Source organism: Trichechus manatus, unplaced genomic scaffold (genome assembly GCF_000243295.1).
Source record: "Trichechus manatus latirostris isolate Lorelei unplaced genomic scaffold, TriManLat1.0 scaffold00054, whole genome shotgun sequence".
NCBI classification, from domain to species: Eukaryota; Metazoa; Chordata; class Mammalia; order Sirenia; family Trichechidae; genus Trichechus; species Trichechus manatus.
In genome coordinates this window covers 11,211,019-11,224,754 of record NW_004443990.1, presented here as the reverse complement: position 1 = coordinate 11,224,754, position 13,736 = coordinate 11,211,019, and the positions used below count along the sequence as shown (strand labels likewise).

Genomic DNA, 13,736 nt, shown 5'->3' with positions numbered 1-13,736 from the left:
AAATGACAAACCAGTTTCTCAGCACAACAAACAAAATGCAGTAATTTATTACTTAGCAAAACATCAGGCCAATAAATTCTACCAAAGGGGCCTTTGTTATCTTATGATGTCCTGTCCTTACAATTTATTAAGAGGGTGGTAAGGAAAAGGAAGCACACGGATTAATTTTACTTCATGCCAAAAGTAGGCTGAAATGTTTACCTTGCCTTGTTTTAGGGTGGGATGTAATTATTACTGTCAATGTCACATTTGTTCCTTTGCCTTCCTAGCATATGAATCAAATTTACCACTTCACCAAGCATGAAATTACCTTTTCAATACTAATTCAATAATAATGTTGAATAAATTGTGAGCAATTGTCGCCTGAATCAGGAAATGCTGTCTCCTCCCTCTGTCACCTTCTTGTCACTAAGAATAGCCCTCTAAAAGGATAAAATTGATGAGTATTTCCAAATCTGGGTGAGGAACATCATTCCAAAGGCTATTGATTGGAAATCCAAAAGCCCCCTCCCCAGTATTTCTTGCATATTTGGATCTATTGGAATGTTGCTGATGCTGCCATCTTTATAATTAAAATAAAAAATAAAAAAATAAAAACCCTATTAAGTCGTCCATAGGTGGTAGACATTGTAAAGGAATACAGAAGAAATTCTGTGACTGCTGTCTAGTAAATGCTTACAGTTTTAGTAGTTATAAGATCTCTTGGAAAGACCAGGAAATCAGATCATAGAATTCTAGATAGAGAATAACAATAATAATATAATAGAAGTAGTGATACTAATTTGATAACAATTATGGTAATTCTCATAGCAAAAATAATAGCTACTTTTTATATACTTTTTTACTGTATTTTAGATGAAAGTTTACAGAACAAACTAGCTTCTCATTAAACCATCAGTACACATACTGTTTTGTGAGATCGGTTACCAACCCCACGACATGTCAACACTCTCCCCTTCTGAACCTTGGCTTTCCTATTACCAGCTTTCCTGTCTCCTCCTGCCTTCTAGTCCTTGCTCCAAGGCTGGTGTGCCCCTTTAGTCTCATTTTGTTTTATGGACTTGTCTAATCTTTGGTTGAAGGGTGAACTTCAGGAGTGGTTTCATTACTGAGCTAAGAGGGTGTCCGGGTGCCATACTCTCAGGGTTTCTCCAGTCTCTGTCAGACCAGTAAGTCTGGTCTTTTCTTGTGAGTTAGAATTTTGTTCTACATTTTTCTCCAGCTCTGTCCTGGACCCTCTACTATGATCCCTGTCAGAGCAGTCGGTGGTGGAGGCTGTGGTAGTTGTCGTCCATTAGTCCTTTGGATGAATCTTTCTCTTGTGTCTTCGGTTTTCTTCATTCTCCCTGCTCCAGACAGGGTGCGACCAGTGGAGCATCTTAGACAGCCGCTTACAAGCTTTTAAGACTCCAGACACAACTCACCAAAGTCGAATGTAGAACATTTTCTTTATAAACTATGTTATGCCAATTGGGCTAGATGTTCCCCGAATAGCTGCTTTTAATGAGTTCTTATTATTGGCTCGGCATTTTGCTAAGTGCGTTATTAGTGTTATTTTATTTCATCCTCACAGCCACCCTATGAGGTACAGATGACAAAACTGAGGCTTAGGGAGTTTCAGAAAAACCCCAAGGTCACAGAGCTAATAAGTGGAAGAGCTGGAATTTGATCTAAGGTCTGTCTGAGTATACAGCTCATGTTCTTTCACTCTTCCACACTAGCAGTAAAAGTCACAGAAAACACTAAGTGCATGCCTATGTAGTTCTGCAATAGATGAAATTCAAGAGCTCAAAAATTAGGAACCCAAATCCCTGATTACAAATATTTACTTTGGTTGTCCTTGCCGAGAACCAATGATAAATGAGGGAGAAAAGGACCCCTAAAAGACTCAACTTGAGGAATGAGATGACATTTATTCACTGAATTTTCTTTTTGCAAGTTGCTGTTTGCTAAGTAGTGTGTTGGGTGGTGGGGATACAATGGTGGCCAAAAAGATGGGATCCCTGCCCCAATGGAGCCTACAGTCTAGTGGAACAGGCAAGTGTCATTTAAATAACCACACAAATAAAGGTAAAATTATAATTGGCATCATTGCTAAAAATGAATGGTATGAGGCTCAATGAGAGTTTATAATATGGCCACGGTAAGGAATTTTGTTTTTATCCTGAAGACTGTGGGGAACTTCTGAAAGGCTTTAATAGGGCTAGTGCTGGGAGTGGGAAGGTTCTGATTTCAAAAATTCTGGAGACAGGGCATAAAATGAATTGAAAACTAGGGAGAGGGTGGACCAATAGAAGACTATTAATAGTTGTCTTGAAGAGAGATGATGGTCTGCATCAGGATGGAGCTGGAAGTATACAGAGAAATGGACAGATTCAGGAAATAAATAGGAGGTAATACTGACTTCATATAAGGCAAATCTTTCTCATGAAAATCGAATCTCGACTGTGTTCTTACCAAAAAGTGATTTTCTTTCTGACTATGATGGGGACTTTACCCATTTATTTGAATCTTAATTGATTTTGAATCTGCTTAATAAGTGTAAAAAAACTATGTGACGGAAAGCAAAGTGACTTTTTATGTGAATTTTCTAAGTGATTCTAGTTTCAAACTAAGCAACAAAAACTATTCAGGTTGGCTTATCTTACAGTCGATAGAGGTATGGACTCTATAAGCCTCTTTGAATACACAGAAAAAACTCAACCCATAGTTTCTGTTTTTCATCCAGAAAAAAATGAGACACTATTGACAGATCTTCCTTCAGTGTTTCTGGCTCATGGAATGTACATACTGTTCTCTCTCTCAGCCAACCTGGAACAAAGCCCCCTATATCAGATGTCTCCCCAGACCATCTACATATATGCTATTCCATATCATGCGTGTGTTACATTTGACTGGATTGTGCATTAAAAAAAAAAAAAAGAATTATTATTTACATCATATTCCAAATCTAAAACAAAATTAGTCCTAATACATATATGTATCTATATCTATATATATCTCATATAAAGGTATCATGTTTTAGTGAAACAGTTTTTTTGCCAATTGATTCATATATATATATATATATATATATATATACATATATGTTTTAGTCATCAAGTGCTGCTATAACAGAAATACCACAAGTGGATGGCTTTAACAAAGAGAAATTTATTCTCTCACAGTCTAAAAGGCTACAAGTCCAAATTCAGGGTGTCAGCTCCAGAGGAAGGCTTTCTCTGTCAGTTTTGGAGGAAGGTCCTTGTTATCAGTTTTCCCTTGGTCTGGGAGCATCTCAGCACAGGAACCTCAGGTCCAAAGGACACACTCTGCTCCCGGCATGCTTTCTTGGTGGTATGAGGTCCCCAGTTATCTGCTTGCCTCCCTTTCCTTTTATCTCTTGTAAGATAAAAGGTGGTGCAGGCCACACCCCAGGGAAACTCCCTTTATATTGGCTCAGGGATATGACCTGAGTAAGGGTGTTACAATCCCACCCTAATCCTCTTTAACATAAAATAAAAATCACAAAATGGAGGACAACCACACAATACTGGGAATCATGGCCCAGCCAAATTGATACACACATTTTTGGGGGACCATAATTTAATCCATGACAATATATACATACTTCTTGTTGTTAGGTGCCACCGAGTCTGTATTGACTCATAGTAACCCTATGTACAACAGAACAAAACACTGCCTGGTCCTGTGCCACCCTAACAATCGTTGCTATGCTTGAGCCCATGGTTGCTGTCACTGTGTCAACCCATCTCGTTGAAGGTCTTCGTATCTTTCGCTGACCCTCTACTTTACCAAGCATGATGTCCTTCTCCAGGGATTGATTCCTCCTGATAACACGTCCAAAGTATGTGAGACAAAGTCTCACTATCCTTGCTTCTAAGAAGCATTCTGGCTGTACTTCTTCCGAGATAGATTTGTTCATTCTTCCGGCAGTCCATGGTATATTCGGTATTCTTTGTCAACATCATAATTCAAAAGCATCAATTCTTCTTCAGTCTTCCTTATTCATTGTCCAGCTTTCCCATGCATATGAGGTGACTGAAAACACCATGGCTTGGGTCAGGTGCACCTTAGTCCTCAAAGTGACATCTTTACTTTTTAACACTTTAAAGAGGTCTTTTGCAGCAGATTCGCCCAATGTAATACGTTGTTTGATTTCCTGACTGTTGCTTCCATGGGTGTTGATTGTGGATCCAAGTAAAATGAAATCCTTGACAACATTAATGTTTTTTCCATTTATCTTGACATTGCTAATTGGTCCATTTGTGGGGATTTTTCTTTTCTTTATGTTAAGGTGAAATCCATAATGAAGGCTATAGTCTTTTGTCTTCATCAGTAAGAGATTCAAGCCCTCTTCACTTTCAGCAAGCGAAGTTGTGTCATCTGCATATGGCAGGTTGTTAATGAGTCTTCCTCCCATCCTGATGCCACGTTCTTCTTCATATAGTCCAGCTTCTCAGATTATTTGCTCAGCATATAGTTTGAGTAAGTGTGGAAAGGATACAACCCTGATGCACACCCTTCCTGATTTTAAACCATGCAGTATCCCCTTGTTCTATGCGTGTGTGTATATACATATATATATATACACACACACATACACAAACGCCTTCTGGAACATATACAGGTAGTCCCTGACTTACTATGGGGTTCCATTCCAACAATGCTGTCATAAGTTGGTTCTGAAGTAAGTTGAATACCTCTTTTTTTAGCTTTCATTATTATTGCCTTTTATTATCAGTATCTTTATGAATTTGATCTTTGAATATCTGTCAGTGAACATCTGAAAATGATAACATCAGCAAATTACGTGATGCAATATTGTATGTAGTACATATTACTAATGAGAGGATGTAAAAACTGCAACACCAGACGGTCGTTAAGTGCGGTTTGTTGTAACCTGAACACGTTGTAAGTTGGGGACTACCTATATGTATATATGTTCCAGAAAAACCATGTATTTCTGGAAAGAAATACAGTTTAATATTAATAGTGATTGACTTTCAAAGGTGAGACTATATGTATGTACACAGTCTTTATCTTTTTAAGTCACAAATGGGCAGTTCACATTCAGGAGTAGATTCTTTAGCCATTACACCTACCCAGGGGTCAAACAAAAGCAGACACTTGATGTGCAGTTCCCACACTTTTCATAGACTTGGTGTTAAACTGCTTTCCATGTCCTGACCTGCTCTTTATCCTTCCATCTCATGTCAACCTTACTCATGTTCATCTTCATTCATCTTATCTCACCCTTATGATTTCACACTTGGCACCACTTTCCATGCTACACTCTCAGCTCCTCTCCTTGATGGTAACTGGCGTTCTGTCTCAGAAATGCTACCTTAGGTCCCTTAGAGACGGAGGGGAAGGAAAGGAAGAGGAGAGGGGGGAGGAGCAATGATACTAATGATGATAGCAACAGGGGCTAATTGTTGAGTATGTCTCTGTACCAGATACTGCACTGAGCACATCACATAACATGATGGCTACAATTTTTCACACTTCTGTGACGGAGTACTGTTATTATGCCCATCTTAGACATCAACAAGTGAAGTGTAGAGAGTTTACATAACTTACTCAAGGCCACACAGCTAGAAAGTAGCAGAGCTGGGATCTGAACCCAGAGCCTGTGTGTTTAACCACTGGTATACTGCCTCTACAAATACCCTCTCTGCTTTAGCCTGGCCCCCAAAATCCCCTCCTATGGGCTCGTTTAGGCCTATAGAACCCAGATAGGCAAGAACTGTCTACACGCAGTCTGTGTGTCAATGAGAGCCCGGCCTAGATTCAGTTTCTATCTAGTACTACTTAAGAATGATGATGACAAGAAGGTACAAGTCCCCTAAAAAAGATAAATGCTCTCAACTACAAATGTTGGCAGACACACATACGAACTCGAGCACCAAGAATTTGGTAAATTATTATAAGCTTTCTGATATCCCTGGTATAACACCATGCGCATTACTTTGAGTCCAATGTAGAAAAGACTAAAAAGGAAAAAAAAAAAAAACTATCTGTGTCATGTCATTTTTACTTTCTATGTTCCTCGCTTTTTTTTTTTTTAAATAATCTTGACAAATAGGCAAATGAAAACTCCTAAAATATTAGGAGTAGAGGTTTATTAAGGAAGGATTTAGCAGCATAGAACTTATTCTTAATAGCCAAAATTCAGAAACACTCAACATGTCCAACATAAGAGAACATTAAGTAAACTATGATAATCTTAATAACGATAATGATGATGTTGCCGCTGACGATAGCAGCAGCTAACATTTATTGAGCCCTCATTAGGAATCATTAGGAGTATACTGACTCTCTCGTTTCATCCTCACAAAAATCTTATAAGGTAGAGTTACAGTCATTATCAGATGATGTTTGTAAGAGTTTATAACAGAGAAATGAAAAAAGCAAGACATAAAACTGTATTTTTTGCCAGAGAAACTACTTATGGAAAGAAAAACAAAACTGGAAAGAAATACAGAATAATATGAATGGTGGTTGATTCTCAAAGGTGGAGCTCTGTGGATTTTTTCCTTCTTTATTTCTTGTTTTTCTCTTCTAAGCTCTTGTTACTTTTATAATAGGAAAACACGAGAAACTTTAATTAAAATAAACAAGTAAGGTGGAATTTCTTTTTTTGAGCCGCCTAGGCAATGTTCATTCTCAGAGTCTTTTGGGATCTCCAGGAAACGTAGGCTAGATTTTGTTCTTCATCAGGTGAAGAATATCTCCTACAGTTCTTTCTTGGAGGCACTACTTAAGACATCGCCAAAAGCGGAACATCGTTATAGACTTCTTAGAAATGGAAAAATGCCTCTGCTGAATCATAAAGGCAAGGAAATAAGTCACCTTGGGTGTCTATAGTGATTTGTACTTTTCTCATTAACTTTATTTTCATCTTTTTTTTTATTATTATTATCACTTGTTCCTCACAAGAACCCTAAGAGAATAGGATGCTACGCACTATCAATGCCCATGTTACCCAAAATGAGAGACAATGGGAATGGTTACCTGTCCAACGCCATACATGACTTAGTAAAAATCCGAGAACGGAATCCAATCTCAACTGTAAACATGGTGCTCTCTTCAACAACAGCAACTATCTGAGCAGAGTCTTGGTTACTCTTGGCTGGAAAGACAAGCCCTTCAGGCTATCAGCTATTTCAAATACGGATGGATGAAGGTCCCGTGTAATGTCTTATGTAAATTCAACATATTATAACTCGCAGCAAAATCAAAGGTATCGGCTCTTCTAATCAGTCATTCATGCAACACACATGGATTGTATGTCACACCATGGAAGTGCTGGGGATGCAGTGATGTTGTCTTCAGGTAGCTCATCTTGGAGAAAGCCAACAGTTCAATACAGGAGTATGGTTCAGTGATAGAATTTTTGCCTTCCATGTGGGAGACCCCAGTTTGATTCCAGGCCATTGCACCTCATGCACAGCTGCCACACATCTGTCAGTGGAGGTTTGTGTGTTACAGTTGAGATTCTAGACCAAGCTGGACTAGAAGGAAAAGCCTGGTGATCTACTTCTGAAAATTAGCCAATGGAAACCCTGTGGATCGCAATGCTCCAATCTCCAACCCATCATGAGGGATGGCACAGGACTGAGCAATGTTTTGTTCCATTATGATTGTGGTCATAACTCAACAGCATCTAGTAACAACAACAACATAACACTCTGGGATGGGTAGTGTGAAAGAAACATAACGATGTGTCATAGGCTCTCAGAAGAGGGACATGCTGCTCCTCCTTCATTTACTTATTCATTCATTCAACAAATAATTATCAAGTGTCTCTCTGCGGCCATGCTGTGTGTTGAGTTCTGAGGATCTACAGTGAAGAAAAACACACACTCTTTATCCTCAAGGATATCATCTAATGGGGAAGACAGAATTAGTCAAATGATTACGCAGATGTATATTAAATCACAATGCAGTAAGTATGGCAAAGGACAGTTAATTAGTGTTATAAGGAGCACATGATCTATTCCTTTTGATTCAAGGGAGAGTTTCTGAAAAACCCTCTGCTAGAAACTGAGAAATTCTGTATTCTCTCCAAGGCTTGGACATTCATAGGAGTCTTCAGGTACTGATCAGAAGTAGGCTATTCAAGAATGCTTATATTCTTATTTATAATAATTTGATCCAAAAAACTCATTGCTGTCGAGTTGATTCTGATTCATAGTGACCCTATAGGACAGAGTAGAACTGCCCCATAGGGTTTTCAAGGAGTGGCTGGTGGATTTGAACTGCCGACCTTTTGGTCAGCAGCTAAGTTCTTAACCACTGTGCCACCAGATTCACTATATCTTATCACATGACTCCTTTATTCTCCCCCTGACCCTTCCCCTGCTCATGCATATAACCTGTTGCCGCTGAGTTGATTCTAACTCATAGTGACCCTATAGGACAGAGTAGAACTGCCCCATAGGGTTTCTAAGGAGCAGCTGGTGGATTCAAACTGCCTACTTTTTGGTTAGCAGCCCAACGCTTAACCACTGTGCCACCAGGGCTCTCCCCATGCATCTAGCAGATGCTTATCCTCTTGTTCTCAAATGTATGGAATGTAGAGTTAGAATGTCCCTCTCTTCTCAACAAGCTGGGGACACACTATTGAAGGTTAGGGAGAAAACTGCAATCATATCCACATTACTCATGGTAAAACATTAGTTCCTAACCTGAAGCATCTGAAGGTAACAGATGGCATCAGTACGCTTATGTCAGAAGACATGCAAACCTGATTATACTCTTTTTAATTTTTTCCCCTTCTACATGAAGCATGCTGTAGCCACGTCGTAGAATACAGTGATACACCAAAACTTAATTAGCCAACACTTGTACCCCATCTACATTATGTCGGAAACTACATTTTCAAGAGCAAGAGAAAAGAGCTCAAAATATTCCAGCGGGAAGGGAATCCTTAGAACAGCAAGGAGGGAGAATAATGCAATATGCTGTTTTATATTACCAAGGCAGAAGCAAAGAGAAGTTTTCTCAGTTTCCTGGGTGAAGTAGTGTTGTCATAGCTTCTACACAAAAATAAGAAATCCATGACCTGTCATGTGTATGTGTACTTACGGGAAAACAAGAGGATAGTATATTTGAAGTAAGTACTGTCCTTGCTTACCTGGGATGTGTTATAGGGTGGCCAACCACTCAGGTTTGCCCAGGACTCAGGGGGTTTCTGGGATGCAAGAATTCCAGTGCTAAAACAGGGAAAATTCCACACAAACTGAGATGAGTTGGTCACCCTAGATGCTGAAAAGCTGTGGTTATAAAAGAACTGTTTTTACAGATTTAGAAAGGTCATATCCACCACGTCAGTGCTGTGCACTCCCCTATCTCCACTGACAAATGTGGAGGAATGAAGCTGCCTATTCATAGGAGCATCAGAGGAGATCTTTCTTGTTCTATACTGGCTTGTCTTCAAATCCCCCACTCCTCTCCCACCATCTTTCTTCTCTTGTGGCTCAACCTCTTGCATCTTAGCTGCCACTCTCACAGCTTCCAGACGGAAGACAATCATCCTGGTGCAGCTTGAGAAGAGTCTCGCAATTTCATCCATTTTCTGGATAATGTAGTAGGCTGAGAGCTCTTTTTATATATTCTAAGAATTTTTAGTCCATAGAAGTAGCAGTCAAGAAACCAAACAATGTATTGCATTGGGCAAATCTGCCGCAAAAGAGCTCTTTAAAGTTTTCAAAAGCAAAGAAATCACTTTGATGAAGAAGGTATGCCGAACCAAGCCATGGTCTTTTCAATAGCCTCATACGCATGCATAAGTTGGACAATGAAAAGGGAAGACAGAAGAAAACTTGATGGGTTTGAATTGTGGTATTGGCAAGGAATATTGAAGTAGACTGTCAGAAGAATGAACAAATTAGTCTCAGAAAAAATACAACCAGAATGCTCCTTAAAAGTGAGGATGGCAAGCTTCAGCTTACATACTTTGACCATGTCATCAGGAAAGACCAATCACTAGAAAACAACATCATGTTTGGTAAAGTAGAGGGTGAGTGAAAATGAGTGAAACCCTCTATGAGATAGATTAACACAATAGCCACAACAGACTCAAACACACCCATGATCATAAAGATAGCACAAAATCAGAAAATGTCTCATTCTGAGTTGGAGTTGATTTGACAGCAACTAACAACCACAGCCAGGGTTTTTAACTAGGGCACAGAAAAAAAAAATTGTGAGATAAACTTTCAAAGTCACAAAAAGACCTTAAAAATCTCATAACAAAAACTATATGTTTGGAATTTTCTTATACAGTGAAACCTGTGAGAGCTGGAATTCGATGGGACTGTCTTGTTTTTCTGGATTTTGGAGGTTTTCTGCCTTTGACAGGGTGCAGTCTTACCACTGTTCTATCGCTCTCTATTAGTGGAAAATGTTTGCGTTTCCTTCTCTGTTCGGTTTCCGCCTTACATAGGTTCTGGCTTTCACAGGTTTTACTGTATACACGTGGAGCTAGTTCTCTCTCAATTTCCTTATTTATTAATTATATCCCCGAGAGGGTTGATCCCTCCTCTAACCCACGCCTGACTCCTTTTTGCCTCTTCTATTTGCACTCTTGATGAGGAAGCCTCTATCCTGGGCTCCTTCTTTTCTCAAGGTAGTGGGAGGCAGTGAGTGGAATGCAAATCACATGCTCTGAGTCTGCTTTAGAGCTGGGTTCAGCTCTGCCACTTTTTAGCTGAATATCTTTGGTTGGATTTTTTAATACCCCTAAGCCTCAGTTTTCTCACTGCATTGTCAGAGATTTAAAAACATTTGGAAAGTAATATTTACATGTCCCCAACCTTCTAAGGAGTCTGTTTTATTTGCCCTGATGTTCAACTTGATAATCATGAGACGAGATTCTCAACCATCAAAGAAAAATGCAAGTAAATTCCCTATGTTCTCTTCATTAAGGCAGGTAGGTAGTTGAAGATTAGCCTAAGATTGGAAATCAAGAATGTTACTATACATCAGTGCCCCAGAAATTGCAGTTGACTAGATTTCTCCCCTGTGGAACTAAGAAAGCTGTGGAGTTGGAAATGGGGCTTAGACCTGGAGTTAGAAGTGCTTGGGCAAATGAGTCTCACTGAGTATCAGGTGGAGATAATTCCTTCCTACCTTACGGGATTGTTGTGAGGATTAAGTGAGAATTGATCTAAAAGCATGTGATACAGAGTAAGTACTCAAAGACTGTTAAGTTGAGCTCACTTCCTTTTCCCCCTTGATACAAGGAATCATAGGAGGCATTGCTGGTTCAGTGGTAGAATTCTCGCCTTCCACGTGGGAGACCTGCGTTTGATTTCTGACCAATGTATCATATGCAGCCATCACCTGAACAGGTTTCAGTGGAGCTTTCAGACTAAAATGGACTAGGAAGAAAAGTCTGGTGAGGTACTTCTGCAAGTCAGCCAATATAAACCCTTTAATCACAATGGTCCGATCGATCTGCAACAGATCATGGGATAGCACAGGACTGGGCAGTGTTTCCTTCCATTGTGCATAGGGTGGTCATGAGTTGGACGCCACTTGATGGCAGCTAACAACAATTCTGTTGCTTCCCCCCTACTTGCTTAGAGTCTAGGGTCCATCATCACAACCAGCCTGTTATCTACATCTCCACTCCCTTGTTCTTCTCTCCTTTCCTCAGACTCACCTGCCACACCCTAGGGCCGCTTGGACACAACTCTCTACCTACCATGTTCCTACAAGCAGCTGAGTGAATCCGGGTAAGTATATACAACTATATTTCTATTTGTAACCGTAACTCTCAAGCAGGCCTCAGCACTTCCTAGCAATCCTACCACATTGCTCGAGTCAATTCACTCTTCCACATTCTGGAATAACTATTTTATACCTCTCCTCAGTCCTCAAACTTCCTGTTCCCACTCCTTATGCTCAGCTGATGACCTTGATTCTTATTTGAGTGAGAAAATAAAACAATGAGATGCAGAACTACTTTCATCTTCCACAGCCAAACCCACTCCCCCCGACCCTGCATTCATACCCAGGTCCTCCTCTTTTCTTCCTGGTATGGGATGAGTTGGGCCTTCACACTGGGCCAGCACTTCTTCTTTTGCACTGGATCCCACCTTCTCTTGCCGTAAGGAGGACTTGACTCCTACAGGTAATCCAGTGTGTGGGATTATTCTAATCAGCACATAAACATGTTGTAGTATGTCCCATTGAGAAACAGATCCTTATTTTGACTTTCATCCCTCTCTAGCTACCCTCTTCCCCATTTTTCTGCTCCCCTTTATAGCAAAAATCCTTGAAACAGTTTTCTATGCACACCATCTTCATTATCTCACTTTACACTCTTCAACCCACTCCAAGCAGGGTTCTATCCCCACTCTTCTACTGAAACTGCAATTCTCAATGACTTCTATTTTACTAAATCTAGTGATCGGTCGACTTTATTCTTCATTTGCGTTTTATGGCACCACATTCTCTGAATTTCCCTCCTTTCTTACTGGCTGTCCCTTTTCAGTCTCCATTGCTGCTGCCTCCTTTACCTCCCACTCTCTAAATGTTGGGATCCCACAGAGCTCAATCCTTAGCCCTCGTCTCTAACTATATTCACTCTCTTGATAGTCTAACTCAGGTCCATGGCTTTAAATGTCTGTGATGTACTGAGGACTGCCACATTCATATCTCCAGCCCCATCTTCTCTCAAGGACTTTAGGCTTGTGCATCTAGCTCCTATTGGACATCTCTATTTGCAAGCTCTAAGTCGTAGTCCACTCGATGACATATAACAACAACAGTTTGCCTGTTTAGAAGGTATCTCAAACTCAGTAAGTCTAAATCAGAATCTTGATCTTCCCTCCTCCCTACCAAAACCCAATCCTCCTCCAATCTTCTTTACCTTTAATACATTGAACCACTCAGTTGACTGTACTTTTTCTCTCACACCTGACATCCAATCCATCCATAAGCCCTGCCGGTGGTACCTTTGAAATAGATCTCACACAAAACCACTTTTCAATACCTGGTATCTACCACCCAGTATCAACTATCTTCTAGATGCTGTGATGGTTTCCTATTGTTCTCCCTGCTGCCATCCTTGCCTGTAGAGCTGACGTTACACATAGCACTTTTGAAAACTTAAATCAGGTCATGTCACTTGTCTATTTAAAACCCTCCGATGGCTTCCCATAACACTCAGCACTACAACCAAACTCCTTCCCATGGCCTCTGAGGCTCTTCATCATCAGGCCCCTGGCTGCTTCTCTGACCTCATCTGCAACTCTGATTGACCCCCTGCTCACTCCCCTTATCTGTAGGGATCTTCTTCCTGTTTCTTCTTTCTGTACCACCTCATCGTCTTCACGCAGACACTCCCTTTGGCTGAATAACCTACTTCCTCACCTTCATATCGCTCGATTCCTCACTCTGCTTAGGTTGGCTCAAATGTCACCTCTTCAAGGGGATCCTCCTGGCCACCCTATTAATATAGAAACATTCAGTCCTTATTCTTTACTCTGTTTCATTTATTTTTTTAACTTACCACATTAAAAAAAAATGTGTACATGTATGTATGTGTGTGTGTATATACGTATGCATGTATCTATTTTATTTTATTTTTTTATTGTACTTCAGGTGAAGGTTTACAGAACAAATAGTTTCTCATGAAACAGAAGTACACATATTGTTTTATGACATTGGTTAACAACCCCACGACATGTCAACCCTCTCCCTTCTGGACCTCTTTTTTT

At 40.0% G+C, this 13,736-nt stretch overlaps 1 protein-coding gene across 2 annotated transcripts in view; it reads right to left on the bottom strand.

Annotated features, from left to right (window-relative positions):
- Window positions 1–13,736, bottom strand: part of CA10 (carbonic anhydrase 10) — a 543,166-nt gene that overhangs the window by 262,246 nt on the left and 267,184 nt on the right. The window lies entirely within an intron of this gene.